This window comes from Hippoglossus hippoglossus, chromosome 5, assembly GCF_009819705.1.
Source record: "Hippoglossus hippoglossus isolate fHipHip1 chromosome 5, fHipHip1.pri, whole genome shotgun sequence".
In the NCBI taxonomy this organism is placed as follows: Eukaryota; Metazoa; Chordata; class Actinopteri; order Pleuronectiformes; family Pleuronectidae; genus Hippoglossus; species Hippoglossus hippoglossus.
In genome coordinates, this window is record NC_047155.1 from 11874753 (window position 1) to 11890324 (window position 15572).

At 43.7% G+C, this 15572-nt stretch overlaps 1 protein-coding gene across 1 annotated transcript in view; it reads left to right on the plus strand.

Annotated features, from left to right (window-relative positions):
- The window catches only part of skib (v-ski avian sarcoma viral oncogene homolog b), a 31911-nt gene that overhangs the window by 12083 nt on the left and 4256 nt on the right, over window positions 1–15572 (plus strand). The gene's annotated exons all lie outside the window — the stretch shown is intronic.

Genomic DNA, 15572 nt, shown 5'->3' on the forward strand with positions numbered 1-15572 from the left:
GGACAGTAAACTTTTATCACACTAATAACCCACAGTCACAGCTACCCTAATGGCTTAGGTAGCCATGTCAGGGGTTGCCTGGAGGTCAGGTTGAATTGCAGGACATAAACCGGTAGAACAAATAAAGGAAGAAGAAAAAAAGAGGAGGGGCATCTGAGGTGAGCAGAGGGTAAGAAAGTTGTTATAGGAAGAGCAGATAATCACTTAAATTGATTTGTAGTAAAAAGGAAGCCATTGATTTGGACTACTCTGTTATAAGTAGGCAATCTGTGGCCTTTTAACCCTGTTTCCCACCCAACTCTGCACACTCTTCAAACTTGGACTCAGCCCGAGCAATGCCGTCAAAGGGCACAACTCCCACACAAGTGACAACTGAGTGAAAAGATTTCGCGCAGCACTCGATGAAAACATCGCTCACAGAAGTCGCAGTGTGAGAGAGGGGGATTTGTTAATGGAGTTCAGATCTAAACTTCTTTTTCTCAGATTCCTCTCCCTCTGGCTGAGGTGGACGGGTCTTGAGAGTGTTTGTTTTAGGTGAAGTCAGTGCTGGAACAGAATGTTGTGAACCGCAGGCCAGACTGTGGTTCTGCGGTTCAGCTTCGACCTGAATGCAGACGGCTCTGTTTGTTTTGCTTTTCCGTTTCTCAGGGAGAAATTTAGACGCTGCCAAAGTCCTGCGCTCACACCCAAGGCACGCAAATAAAACCCCTTTACACAGAAAAAGAAAGAAAAAATTGTACCTGGGTGTAGTCGCGCTACATCTGGACTTCAATGCCGCCTCGGCGCAGGGGTGCACTTCTTCCACGGCTGTCTCCGCTGTCCGGCTCTCATCTTGTAAAAGGGCTCTTTGGGAGATGAGATGGCATTTGATTGTTTCCGTGGCAGGATGTTTGTGTGTTTTGTTCCAAGCCTTTTCATAAATAGCAGTTTTTATGTTGCTGAGGTCAACTGGTTTTACTAGACTGGAGAGGCAAGTCCAGAGGCAAGGAGGCCTCCCCGCCATCTGGCAGCCATAAAAGGGGGAGCAGGAGGTTTTTTAGTGGGGGTTTATGGGATGGCAGGGTGAGACACTGAGGGGAAGAGAGACAGAGTGGATGGTGGACTCTGGTTGCCCCCGAGCTGCAAAGCTTCCTCCACAGTCTGAATGACAGGTCAGAAGTTCATTGCCTTTTTTTCACCCTGCTTCTGCCTTGTAAGGTGAAGGAGGTGACGGTTGGTTCAGAGTTCGAGGGCAAAGGAGTGGACGTCACTGTGAAACTGTTATCACTGCCCTGAATAAAGATGTATTCCGGGCCAGAGATCCTCCTTTTGATTTTATTAGCTTGCTGTATTTTTTAAAAGTGTTTCAGAAGAGTGCAACTCAGCGTGTGTGTGTGTGTGTGTGTGTGTGTGTGTGTGTGTGTGTGTGTGTGTGTGTGTGTGTGTGTGTGTGTGTGTGTGTGTGTGTGTGTGTGTGTGTGTGTGTGTGTGTGTGTGTGTGTGTGTGTGTGTGTGTGTCAAGCCGACAAGCTTATTATGCTATGCAGAAAATCAGACCTGAGTCCTACAGATGGTGCAGAATTATGTGGCTGCATAAACACTGGTGATTCAAAGGCTTGGTGTTGCTTGGGTATGTGTCACCCTCTGCACCAAAGTTTTTCTGTGTGCGACTGCAGATCTCTTTTTGTCCAGAAACAGCCTCATCCAGTCAGGTGGCGACTTTATTTCGTGTGCACGTATGACTGAAGTGGGAATAACAACATTGTTAAGCCATGAAAATACTGGAGTTTGAGCCCGGTGAGATTGTCATGGAGATTTCAGGGCTGAAGACACTCCTGAGAATCTCAGTTATGTTCTGCTGGAAGATTTCTCCCTTTTTTTAAGAGCCTGAGCTGGAGCTGCCTGGTCCATCTGAAGCTGGATGCTCAGCCTTATAGGTTTTCCAGAATGGGGTTATCATTGCAGAGGACTGTGCTGCTTTGCTGACTTTGGCACTGGTACCTCCCATAGAGATTTCATCTTTTGTTATTCTGCAGCTGAGATGTGTTAACCCTTTAGCCCCTTCAAGATATTTAGCTAATCAAAGGATGCGGAGCTTTATAATACCAACTTCAACCGTGCGAAGCAACATTATTTGTATTGATGTATGCAATATGAACCCTTAAATTGAAAAGGAAGAGTGAAAGTCAATATATTTTTTGTGTAAATTATTGATATTGACTTTGATCTCATGCCAGTTTTGGGGCTGGATTTTCAGACCCTCGGCCGCTTCACACACTTTGTGTATGAAGAGAAGAAAAGTGCTGACAGCAAAAAGAATGAGAGCGTGTTTGGCAGGCACGCCCTCATAGGTTTCTGTGTCACTCAACTCTATTAAATTTTTAATCATTTCCTTGCTGTGGTATAGAGCTCAACATGGCCCTGCTCAGTCACACACTGTTAGGTCTCTCATGCTCTGTGCAACTCATAAAACAGGAGGCATAGAAACGGGAAGGTAGGGATCTTCTCTAATTTAAAAAAAATCTGCTGTAACACGGTGAGAGTTCTGATTTATCTTGTGTCTCTCACCTTTTACTCATTATTGTTGAAAAATAAACTCAGCAGGAGTGAATGCAAAATTAAAACTGATGCTACGTGTCTCTATTAGAGCTGCAACAATTAGACGCTCAAAGGGTATTTTCATCATTTACTTTTTTTTCCAAGCAGAAATCTTTGATTATCCCCCCCCCCCCCGTGCAGCATTTTGAACTGTTGGTCAGACAGAACAAGACTTTTGATCACATTAGTTTGGGCACTTTCAAACTGTGGCAGATTTTTTCCCCCTCAATTTTCTGGGCTTCCCAGAGTCAAACACCACAGTACAATCTATATACATATTATTAGGTTTATTGGAGTGTCTCCAAAAATTATCATGTCAATGGGATTAAATGAACTCATAATGCTAAGAGCATTGATTGCACTTGACAAACTTTGAAGAAAGCATCAAAGGCACCTTCAAAAGTAGCCGCAGTGAAAGAGACCCACTGAGAGCCTCTCGACATACTTCGGCGTGTTTATTCCCTCGCGTTTTGCATCTTGTCAGCATCGCGGGCGTCAAGAAAAGAAGGTGAAAGTAAAGCGTTGGCCCCTGATTGAGAGGCTGGAAATGAGGGACTGTTCTCTTGCTTTAGTGGTTCCGTCCACTGCAGTGATTCAGGGGATAAAAATGTGGCCTGTGTCTCTTTAAGAGCGCTGGCCTGTCTGCAGAATGCATCAGTCCTGTGGAGCAGACACAGGCCAGCAGGAGGAGGGGGGCGAAGGGAGGAGCGTGGGGCCGCGCGGAGGGAGGAACAAAGACAGGAGGGAACAGCCGCAGTCTGGGCTTCCAGCCTCCTGGCTAGACTGCTGAAAGTTATTATTGAGTTCCTGTGTAGGGCCTCCCCTCCCTGTGGCATACTCCTCTGTGCTCACTACGAGGTAGACGGGGAGTGCGGGAGAGGCAAAGAGAGAAGTTGGCAGCCTCCCATGCTCCTTTGCAGTGACCTTATATGCAACAAATAAAGGATAATTTTGTTTGATTCTGTGTTTTAGCAAGGTTGAAGCCTCTGAAAGCCTTTGAAAGGCCGAGAGCATGAGCCACACATGCTAACGGCCGTACAGCTGCTCGACAGCAGCTGAAACTGCAGCCGAGCTCGCTGCCGTCTTAAGTTACAGTTTCGCAGACATGTCCTGTTTTCTTAGGAATGGCCTTAACTAGTCAAGACAAGAAGGTTGACGGTTCACCAATGAGAAAGCGGTGAACTAAATCCTCTGCTGGCGTGCTAGGTGATGAGTATGATTCAAGGACAGGTGGTGGGAGGACGTCAACGACTCTTTCAGTCTCCTTCCAGTAACTTTGTCTTTACAGTGAGCGGTAGCCTTGAATTAAAAAAAATTTGCCTTCTGAAAACATCAGAGTAGAAATAAAGAGTTTTAATCGTATTTTTAGAACAAGCTAGTTTGCATTTTTGGCAACACTCTGTGTAATTACTTTCTTGTAGGTTATGTTGTCAGTGTCCGGCCTAGAGAATTGCTTTGTGGGTAAAAGCCATGGACGTTTCATAGTTGTACACATGATGCCCTGTTCTCAGGCCTGTGCCTGCCTGCAACACTAATCCCTGGCCTGCCTTCCCCTTTAGTGGCTACATTAGAGCCACAAAGCGCCTGCGTCCTTCCAGCTCAGCCCACCAAGAGAGTGACAGACTTTTACGTAACGCTCCGTCCGGTGTATTTGTTCTGAACCTGCTGTTGCTTTAAGCAAGGCTCCGTCAGGTTAACAGTACCCAGCTGCCGCCTGTCCTACTGTACTCAACGTGTCGTGGTTCTGGCTCACGAAAAGCCTGAATGCATGCAGCACCTGAGGCTCAGCGGGGGGGGGGAGCATGGCTGTTTCCCTCGCACATATCTTCCGTAGCATGTCACATGCAGCATGTGCCCTGATTAATCCCTGCATGCGTCTTCATTCACGGTCAATGTGATAATTCGGCCTGTGTTTTAAGGCCATTCTCGGGCAGCGTTTGCAGGAAAGCTGGGCGAGGGGGGAAAACCCTGGCGTTGCAATGGGTATTTTGTGGAGTTCTGTTTGTTGAGTCAGAGCTTAGTTGGGCTCTACTGTTATGTGGTTGCCATGGAGAAAAACACAGGCTCTTGTGCAATAAAATCATCCAGGAAAAGACATTTCCAAGAAAATTTCAGAGTCAAGAAACAGACGGCAAATTGCAGAATTCATGAGGTGCTGCAGTCCACCCCCCGCCCGTTTCAGCTCGCCATTTTAGAGCGCTCGTATTCATTTTATGGAAGCTGTGAGTCTCGAGCCCTCTCACCTAATTACTTCTGTAAGCAGATATGTTTTCCTAACGGAGGAGGGAAACAAAACCAGTGTTTAAGGATGGAATGTGTGATCTTAGGAACGGATGTTGTGGGTGTTTTATCCCCTATTTCCCTTACAGACAATTCCTCGAACAAGTGGAAACAAGTGAAATGCTATTTGATCTCTGTCAGATATTACTGTATACACATACTTGAGCTGTGAGGCCCCCGTACGTTTGAGTCCGACCGTCACTCTGCCAGAGAGAGGCGAACGATTTCAGAGGAGACAACTCCCAGTGTAGTTTAGAAAATGTGTCGACAGTTAATTGGTTGAACACTTAAAAACCCACTGGCTTTCTTCATTTTTTTCTCCTTTCAGTCACGTCAAGGCTCCTCACTGCTCTTTATTCTGAGCCTTTTACTCTCAATGTTTCCTGCCTATCTGAATTGGCCCATTTGCGCTTTTCAAATAGTGCAGCTCTCTGGTGGATGCTTTTATGTGTGAGAAAAATACCTAATATTTAATGGCGACGTACAAAAAAAGGTGTGATCCTCTCTCTCAAGGTTACGAGCTAAATTCGAAGTTCAAAGCTAATTCTTCCGACGCCGTCAATCCACAGCACTTAATAGTATGTCATTGTTTGAGTGGTCAGACAAACAACAGCGCTGCAGATTGGGTCTCCTAACCTGGAGACCATGAAGGCAGCATTTCAGCAGAATGCTATCGGAGCGGGATCTATAAATTTCAGCAGGATTTATCACCTCGGTTCAACCAATTAGCTCCCGAGCGGTTTCTCGGGACGGCATTGGTGAAATGACATCACATGGGACCCTGTGAGCAGTGACCCTAACTTCACCTCACCCTCTCACAGCTTTTATGGCCTCCTCCCCTAAATTCCCCCCTCTGCTCCCGTCCCATCCCCTCACACCTCTTAACCTCTGGTATTTATCCCATTTTCATCTTTCCAAATAAACCTGCCACCTGCCCTCGTCTCCACTGGCTGCTCGGGGGGGCACGTGGTCATGGGGCTCAGCTTACCATGAAGGCACGGTGGCACAGACCACAGCTCAGCTGACCCGTGAGCTGCTTTACCAAAAAAAAAATACTCCAAACGTCATTGGTATCATGCTGATTTGTTTATGGCTTAAATTAGCTGTGTTACTGTGTTGATTATTAACATTTCTGTGATTACATTTGAATTATGATGTCTAATGAAACTCATAAGCAATATATTATCATACACTGGAAATAGAGAGAAGGCTCAATTGAATTGACCAATCCATCAATTGATTTATTGAGAAAATAATTGGCAGATAAATAGATGATGAGAATAGTAATTAATTGCGAGATGGCGACGAGACAAACCCCCTGTGAGGATCAAACATTTCCTCATCAACAAGCAGGAATTTTATTTCACGTTATTCATTTTAACTAAGAGCAGGAAAGAGGTCAAATATCACAAGAGTTTTTTTTTTTTTTTTTACTGATTTAAAAACATTACATATAAATTGTTGCTCAGGAGTCATTAGGGACAATGGTGAACAGTTTTATCCGCCTGTACTTAGTAGTTAACATGGAGCTCTGACCGTCCATCTGGCCCGTCAATCTCTCGGACACTGGAGGTCTAGACCCAGTGATCCTGTCCTGTTGCAACCAAACAGTCTGCGTGCGAGTTGCTCTCCCTCCCCTCCCTGAGTCCAGGCCTCCTCCTGCCCTGACTCCTTCACCGTCTCTCTGCCCTGCGAGGGAGACGCAGAGGAGTCATCCAGTACCAGGTACTGCGGGTGATATAATGGTCTGTGTATTTGGAGCTGTTACTGTTTGGGTTGTGGAGAGGTTATCCAGTGACATTTTAATCGTCTTTCCGCCTTCTTTCCCGTGGCATTAGTATTAATCTGCGGGATTAAAACTCAGCCAGTCAGACATTGGACTTACTGTCTTGTTATAGAGCAGAGGGGTAGCGTGCTTTCGGCGAGAATGGCAGCACACACTTCCCTGCGTACGGGCGGGGATGTGCTTATCAGTGACAAACCAAGGTTTTCAGCCTGGCGACATCAGTCCACTGATGAGAGAAAGGCTTGGTAACACGTCGGACTGTCTGGGAAGGGACAGAGCTTTTCTTTTTGTATTCATCAGTAAGAAACCACCGATTTTCAGTCGTCTGTTTTATTCCTCTGCAAATACAAACCCACAGATTTTCAACACTCCTCAATCTTGTATTCGTTTATTACTTGAACTATTTTATTACGAACCACTCTACCAAATAAAGGTCATTTTGCTTGAAGATACTTTTCAGTTTCTGAAATCCGTGTAACGTCCTAATGGTCTCTAGAAAGGCTTCATGATGAGACATTAAACATAATCTCATTATGGCCCATTAAATTACAAAAATCAGGGCATTTACACACATAATGGGCGAGACAAAGCATGCTACTGCGTTGCATCATGGGAAATGTATAGGATCTAGCGTTTTCGAAGTTTGGGGAGTAAAAGTCAGGACATTTCAGCCGCTGCTGCTTCCATGTCAACCATTCATCTTTTAATTTGACCTGAGGAAGTCCTCCTATCCTTGATGAATGTCCAATACTAAATCACTGGAATTCCATTTAAAAGAACTCTATTAAGAGGCTTAAACATTTTGCAATTCCTCTATCGTGAACCTTTAGTTCGCTCCACTTCTTGGAAAAAGGGAAAAGACCTCAACCTAGATATTTCTTATTGTTGTGAAATACGCCCATTTATTTCAAAACCCTTCTGTACTTACCCAGAATTATTGTTCAAATTATGCCAAAATTACAAATATCTTTGTTGTGTGTCCTAGAAATCACATCTTGATTATTTATGACAACAAATGAGCTGTCACTGCTGTTGGGTGCAAGAGCTACTGTGTTCAATCGAGAGGTGTAAATTCTAATTTACACGTTCGGAATCATACAGAAGCCTTTTTAAAACCTTGAGTATCGTCTTAAAAAGCCCATGTGAATTATAATTACATTGAAAGTTATCATACTAAATGAAGGTGAGTTATAGACCTTTAAAAAAAAAAAATACCCAAATGCATTACCAGCAGAGACTCAGATGAGGGTCAGTGTAATGCCTAGGGATTAAGCTTGCATGGCAAAGATGGCGTTGGCACTGCTGCACAACAGAGATCAAGTTCTGTGAAGGCACGCACACAAGTATGAAAGTCAGGATACAGCCACAGAAACGCCGTCAAACGTTCTGCAGTGACCGCTGTACGATACGTGATAGAGTTTTTTAAATCGCTGATTGGTTTGTAATTTTGGAACAACACTTTCTCTATTTTAGGTGTGGGGAGTATTCTCGAACATGCCTGGTCTGGGAACCATTTTAGAGGCTCTGAAAAAGACCTTCTCAGAGCTCGTCCCTTAATTCAGCTCAAGGGCACGTAGACAATCTGAATTACGGCCGTGTATTCCAGTGGCGTTGCAGCCGAAACCACCTGGTCACGGCTCATTCTTCGATCAATACATGCCGGTGAATAGGAGATGAGAAAGAGACGAGAAAAACCGAAATATCAGCAGCATTTACATAACTAAATATTTCATTTGTTTGGCTTCAAGCCAAAAACAAGTCACGTTACTCTTACTCGCAACAAAAATCAGAGAGGTAATTGGCTTATAAAATGAATTTCCTCACAATATCTCAGACGATTTCTTTTTATTTATTTATGATGTTCTTGAAAGTTGCGTGAATGTGTTTCGAGTATTTAAAATTAATGTTAGCCCTTCATGAGCACTAAATGAAATCCTATAAATATGTAACCTCTCTCTCTCTCTCTCTCTCTCTCTCTCTCTCTCTCTCTCTCTCTCTCTCTCTCTCTTTTTTCTATCTTTCTTGTTAACCTTCATCCCCTCCGGCCTCCTGGTTAGCACTGCAGCTGCTCCTACATTATAAGTGTGCTAAATGTGAACAGAAGCATAAAGACATTGTGTGCGTGTGTGTTGTGTGTGTGTTCCACAGCCTTTTGTCTTCCGTCAGATCCTGCAATGTAATGTTTAATTCTCTTACTCCAATAGTGCAGCAGGGGGCTCAGACAACTATCTGCTGAATTTGGCGCTATGTGCATCTATAAATACACCAGTCACAGAGCATGTTTCATTTCCTAAGATTACTTTGTCTCACAACCATACCAAACATGCTCATGCTAATAATGTGTAATCTGCAGTGACATCTGTTTCTTGTCTCGCTCATGTCTTTTAGTTTAGGGTTTCCATGTCTGCTGAAATAACTTATGAGCCCTTTTTTACCGTGAGGTCATCCTCTGAGGGGAAAGGAGTGCTTTGGACTCCACTATCAACACACTGTATGAGAGGCAGGCAGGCTGCGGGCGGCCGGGCATGTCTTGCTGTTGTTATGGCTGCCATGTTTGGACCTGAATTGGAATTCGTTTCCCGCCGCACGGTTGTACAATAATCTTCCGTTTTGTTTGCTCTCGCCAACGAGGTGATCTTTTCATGCACATGCAGGCAGTTCAACTTGAGTCAGGGGCAAGTTTTTGCATGAAACTACAAATGAAACGTGTCAGCAACAGATTACTTTATTGTGTCTTAATAGTTTCATTCACTTTGGATGACATGTATGATTGTACTGAATGAAGTGAATCATGCGCATTATGTCTTCAAAGCAAAAATAGATTATATTTTAACAAATTAGTCTTGTCTCTATATGAGCCCCAGGCCACAATCTGTTAAAAGCAATTATTTAACATGAATACTGTAATAAAATACCAAATCAGGGTGTGTATTATAAGTCAGTGTAAAACATTACTTTTTATCTATTTTATTTGTATTTTTTTTTTTTTTCATTTTTCCAAGAATTACTTATTGGAAGTATGTTTTTGCTGTTTTAAATATCAACCGTGCATCTAATTGTTAATTCAATGTGAAAGATGTGGATTATTATGATGAAACCAACGATAGTCATTACCAGTCTCTATGGAGCTTTATAACAGTTTTCAGTTCCATGAAATGGTTCCACAACCTTAAGGTTTTCAAAAAAAGCTCTAAAAGTACACTGACAGTATTTGCTTAGCACCAAACAGCAGAAAGACAAAGTTAACAACAATATAGTAGAACAGTTATAGAGGAATATTGAGTGGTAGAGACCATAACAGAGCTAAAAGGAGAGTGATTATTGGAACTACATTCATTCCTTGTACGTATCCTTGGGTCCCTGATAAGGAAATACTCCACCAAAAATAAATCTGAGCGGAGATCCATGTTTCTCCATACTGTAATTGTACGATATGGAGGAACCGAATGACAACATGAAGTCAGACCAACATATGTTAATATAGTTGTGTAGAAATGACCCCAACTGGTTCCACTGAGGTCAGGAGATCAATACATTTCCACACACGTCTCACTCTGTGAATGGTTGACAACTGGAGAGCACTGCTTTAATGCTCCGCTCTCCTGCCTCGCAGCTATAAGTGTCAAGCCGTGTGGACCTGATGGGTTATTTTCTACCTTTAGGAACAGCAGCTCATCCTGCGTCCACCTCAGACCTCATTAAGTCTCAATCCTAAAGACAATTAGGACAATCCAATAAGCTTTGCTGTAATGCCAACCTTATGCCAGGCCCCGCAGCTCTCTTTGAATGTCCACACTGTCGTGGCTCAGTTCAGCTACACAAACAGTATATCCTCAAACTGGACACGGCGGAGACAGAATATATTAGGAGGAGACGTGGATAAATTAAGCGAAGATTTACGGAGGGGAAATGGGAGCTTGTGCTGCATCTGTGCGGAATAGGGATGGAGTTTCAGGGGTATTCTGGGCAGACACCAATAATTTTCCCCCAGCTGTTACGAGGTGACCACGGGGCTTTATATAAATCAAGGGACAGTCGTACGATTTGCGCGGTGAGAGTTGAATAGAGAGCTCAAGGCATCCCTGTGACCGTCCACACCGAACTGCGGGGATCAGATTACTCAAACTAGTATTCTCTCACTTCCAACTAAGGCCGTCGGCCGAGCGAGCCGTGCCAGTTGGTGTGCCCTTGAGTGAGACAGCGCCCCACTAAGCACATGTCGATCTGGGGATTACATTTAGGGGTTTAGGAGGGAAAAGGAGGTCGTAATCTGAAACTGTTGTGTCTTGTTGCTGTGCACTTTTCTTAATGCCATGCTGTCATGCAGCATGCGTTGGTATTGTATGACTGTTGCCCGAGGAAGTTCAGCTGGGGAAACTATTTTTGTCTCAGCAGATAAGAGCTGCCCCATGTTTTGTTTCTCTCTGGTTTTATTATTATTATTATTATTTATTTAATTTGTTTTGGCACTGCAGCAGATTCTGCAGGTTTCACCGTCATTGTCTTTCCTGTGTGACAGACATGAAACATTTAAAGACTCGCCAACGTTTCCACATTACATAAACAGAGCTGAAGATATTAATAGAATAGTTCGACATTTAGGGAAATATACATTTTCATTTACTTGCTCTCATATTTGTACAGTGAATATGAAGCTAAAGCAAGCAGCAGCTTAGCTTAGCATTAAGAGTGTAAACAGAGAAACATATAGCTTTGCTGACTAGTTAAGAAAATCTGTCTTCTTTATTTTGGCGAGATTTTAGTATTGTGCACTAAAATTTCAGAGAAGACCAACAGGGCGGGAAACTGCAGCGTAAAGTGGTCAGACAGGTTAGAAAGAAAATGTGTAGAACGGTAAAAGTAGCATGGTAATTAACCAACGACCTTGTTCACCTATTTTACCTGCACAGTCTCTGCAGTGACAGAGAGATTAGAGAGATTCTAGATCATCCGGTGATAAACTAAAAATAAAGACAAACTACATCTCCACCAAGGCCCAACAGTCTCCTTATGAGACCACATTTAAATTCACATGATACAGATTTTTATTCTGATTTGTACATGCGCATAAATATCAAACTCTTCAACATGCCGGAATTTTCTCATCAAGATCCATGAATTCAATGAAAATGTTGATATGAACGCTTTTTTTCGAAATGTTTAAGAAAGCACCAACATGTAATGGGCTCTTTCCTGATCCACACAGAATCCTTCCACCAAGTTTTGTGGTAATCCGTTCGGTAGTTTTTACGTAATCCTGCAAACTGCACAAAAAGCACAGCAGGAAAAAGAACCTCCTTGGCAGATCTGTAAAAGAAAAACAGCACAATTCCTAAACTTTACTTTACCTAGGAGGAATAAGGGCCTCACCCTAACCACACAACTTACCACCTGTCAAGTCTGATACCTGGTCAGCCTCTGATCCTTCATCGCTTTTCAATCAGCCTCCTCTTCCCCTGCACATCTATCCACTTTCCCACACTTCCTCCTCTTCAACCTTCTACGTCTTCTACCCAGGCTCCTGCTTATCTGTGTCTGGCGGCAGCGGCAAACGCGGTCACTGAAAAAAGAGTCCCTATCAACAGCGTTCACAGTTTACACGTCAGAGACAGTTATATCAAAACCTGGGCTCATTAAACCGGTCAGAAGTTAGTGATAAGACATTTTTTTCTCACCAACCATTTGTTAACTAATCTCTGCAGAGTGAGTCCTGGTATAATCACTGATCAATGATCAAATATCGTTCATTTGCTCCATGTTCCAGGGAAATAACAGTTCAGTCCTCATCACGCTCCAGTTAGAAATATATCGACACATTATTCTTCAAGCAGGTCAAACGCCGCGCTCTTGGAATAGATATTGATATGTTTCCCATGTGCCGTGTGTGTCTCTGTGAATATCTGCCATGCCAGCATGAAAATAGCTGGGGCTTATCCTGGTATTACCATGCCATTATGTTGCACTAATTAAAAAATAAAGCAGGTCTACTCTTGCCCGGCCGCTATTAGACAGTATTTAGCCTACAGGTTTGCTTTGAAACGCTCCCTCATTACAGGGCCTCAAAGAAATATCATACAATAGCGAGATGAAAAGGGCAATGCTTGAATGGAGTCTTAAAGGGGAGGCTGTACTTGGCCTTCAAGTATACATTCCTTCAGCTCAGTGCTTCCTCTGTGGTCCCGCTCCCCTGGCCCACCCCCCTCCCACTCAAGACTCAGTTCCCACAGGGGACGCAGCCAAAGCAAACTCCTCCGACGAAGCCTCCCTCTCTTACCAGGGGGAGAGGGAGAGACACTCGCAGAGAGTGAGGGGGGGAGGGGGGGTTTGTCCTATCATCTGGCTCAATGGGACCTGCTCGGCAGTAGAATGTGTGAGGAGGGTGTTATGACTCTGTGGCCATGCTATGTCTATGATGTGGTGGTGAGTAAAGCCCGTGCGGCTGCTCTCCTGTGAGGTCAGTGTCAGATTTAGCCAGCAGGTCCCTTGTGGTGTCTGGGAGTGTCTGTTTTCTGACTCTATTATGTCTAGCACTCGTAGCCTTCCTGGAGCTGCAAACCTCAGCGTAGAAATAGCAGCAGACGGACCGACATCCTTTGTCGGGAAAACAACAGTCACGTCAGTAATTACAGAGTCTGATTACACCAGAGCAGCAGTTTCTAAGGAAACCACTGGCCTTGAGTCAGGCAGGTGAGGGGTCGAGTCACGGATGCTGAGCCGCACACGCCGTCAGCGGGAGGTCTGGGGTTAGGAGACAGTAGCTAAAGCAAACAGTAGTTGTGCTGTGCATAAATGGGTGTGTGTTATGTGGTGACTGGTTAGACAGGTAGAGACATTTGTGAGTCAGGGAGATGTGAGGGGAGCGTCCAGACAAACACAGCACTTACACCTGAAGCTACTCAGCCTGCAGCTCAACAGCACTTTTAATTCTTCAATATAGCGGTGCAATTTATTATTATTCATAGCAATTGATTGATCTGATTATCAAATCAAACATGATCAATCTGATTTATTTAGTTACGTGTTCTTGATTTCACCAGGAAGGTCCCATCGAGATGCAATATCTCCTCTGCTAGGGAGTGCCGGTCAAATGTTGGCATATAATCAATTTTTTTTCCTTTTATTATTATAATGTATAAAGTGATAATGTGGAAACATCCTGACATAGTGAAAGAGGCTGAATCTGCAGCTCTTCTTCTCTTTATGAAGCTTTATAGCAGAGTTTACCTCTGGTTTTCCTGTTTTGGTTCAAGCCCCCGGCCCCATAGCATTATTTTTTTATTTTCAGCTGGCAGCTGTTTTTTTGTGAAAAGCATAAATAAAGACATGGAAATTAATAATTATTAATAAAAAAAACAACAAAACTAATAAGATATATATTGTAACTATTATAGCCAGCTCTGCAGCTTAAAGACATGGATAGGTGTTAAGATGGCATTGAAAGAAAGGGGGGGGGCAAAGTATTCCGCAGTTAAAGGAATATTTTTTTGCAGTAATCTGTGGGGGGCCAGCACTCGATTTATGGTTTAGTCCATAAAATGCCAGAAAATAGTTTTTTTTAAACTTCACTATTTCCCATCAGATGATTTGTTCTGTTTCATTAACGTTTCAAAAACCTGCAGAATATTCCACATATAATAATTAAAACTGTTAAAACTTAATTTTAAATCTTTAAAACATCAAACCAGAGAATAACTATTATTTTGCTTGATAAATTACCTAAACACTTCGTCATCATTAGCATTAAAGCTCCTGCTGTCATTAATAAAGCTCTTTAAACAGTTGACTATTGAAATACACTTTTTTCAGAACTGCGGCCGACCTCAGTTTCTGTAGTTTCAGATCTGTGGTGCCAGACCTGACTAACACACTGTACCAGATACACATATGTCTACACCCACAGCCCCCTCGCCTACCCACACGACACCCACTCATTGCTACATGCACACACACACACACATTCACACAGCATCTGGATTTGTGTAAAAAAAAAAGCTGTGAGACATGATTCATTACCGACCAGGCTTCTCGCTTAATGCCAAATGAGGTTTGTCATTTCCATCTTGAGGTGATTACTGTACGCAACGATTAAGCTTTCACAACTACATGCAACCCTGCAGGAGTGTTTCCATTGAGGATTTCAAAGGTACACAGAGTAATCATTTGTCTTGAATCGCACATGCAGACGAGGGGATGGGAGTGTTTGCCTCTCCTGAAGGCAGAATGTCATAGTAGTGAGTAAGAGCGAGGCAGGCAGGTCTGCGCTGGCCTCTGCGCCTGCCTAGGTAAACATATCCTCTGTCTGACAAGTGCAGACCTGAGGGCTGAGGAGGTTTGCTATCTCAACACATGACCCTGGAGCTTGTCTCTCACACACACAGACAATGTAAAATATACGAGAAAGAAGCTCCTGAGATTCAGTATTTTGAGGCAGATGTGTCCCTCCCTAAAGTACAGTCTGCCTCATGCATCTGCAGCCCTGCATTAACATGCATCCCTCTCTGAACACTGCAACGCGATTGTCTGTCAGATCGGATTGCAATTACTTTAATTCGTCTCCATCTCTGTCTACCTCCGTCTGCTTCAATATCGCAATATTTCTGTGGTTCTGGGAGTCGATCTGCTCCACCTGACGGCGCCTCTTCTGCCTGGCAGGGAGCAATGTAGCCCTACTGGCTGCCAGCCAGACCAGCTTGAGTGTCTGCTCAGCTCAAAGCCCTGCGCGCACGCACACACACACACACACACACACACACACTCACACATACACAGGGACTTGCCAAGCTCAGAGACTGAACGCTTACACAGACACATCTTCTATCCTCCTTCCCTCCCTGTGACTTCTCCACTGTTTTCTTTTTCTTCTGTTTTCCACCTCACTGTGACTCTCTGCTCTTGTCCTGCAAATATTAAATAAGACTGAGTTGAAAAA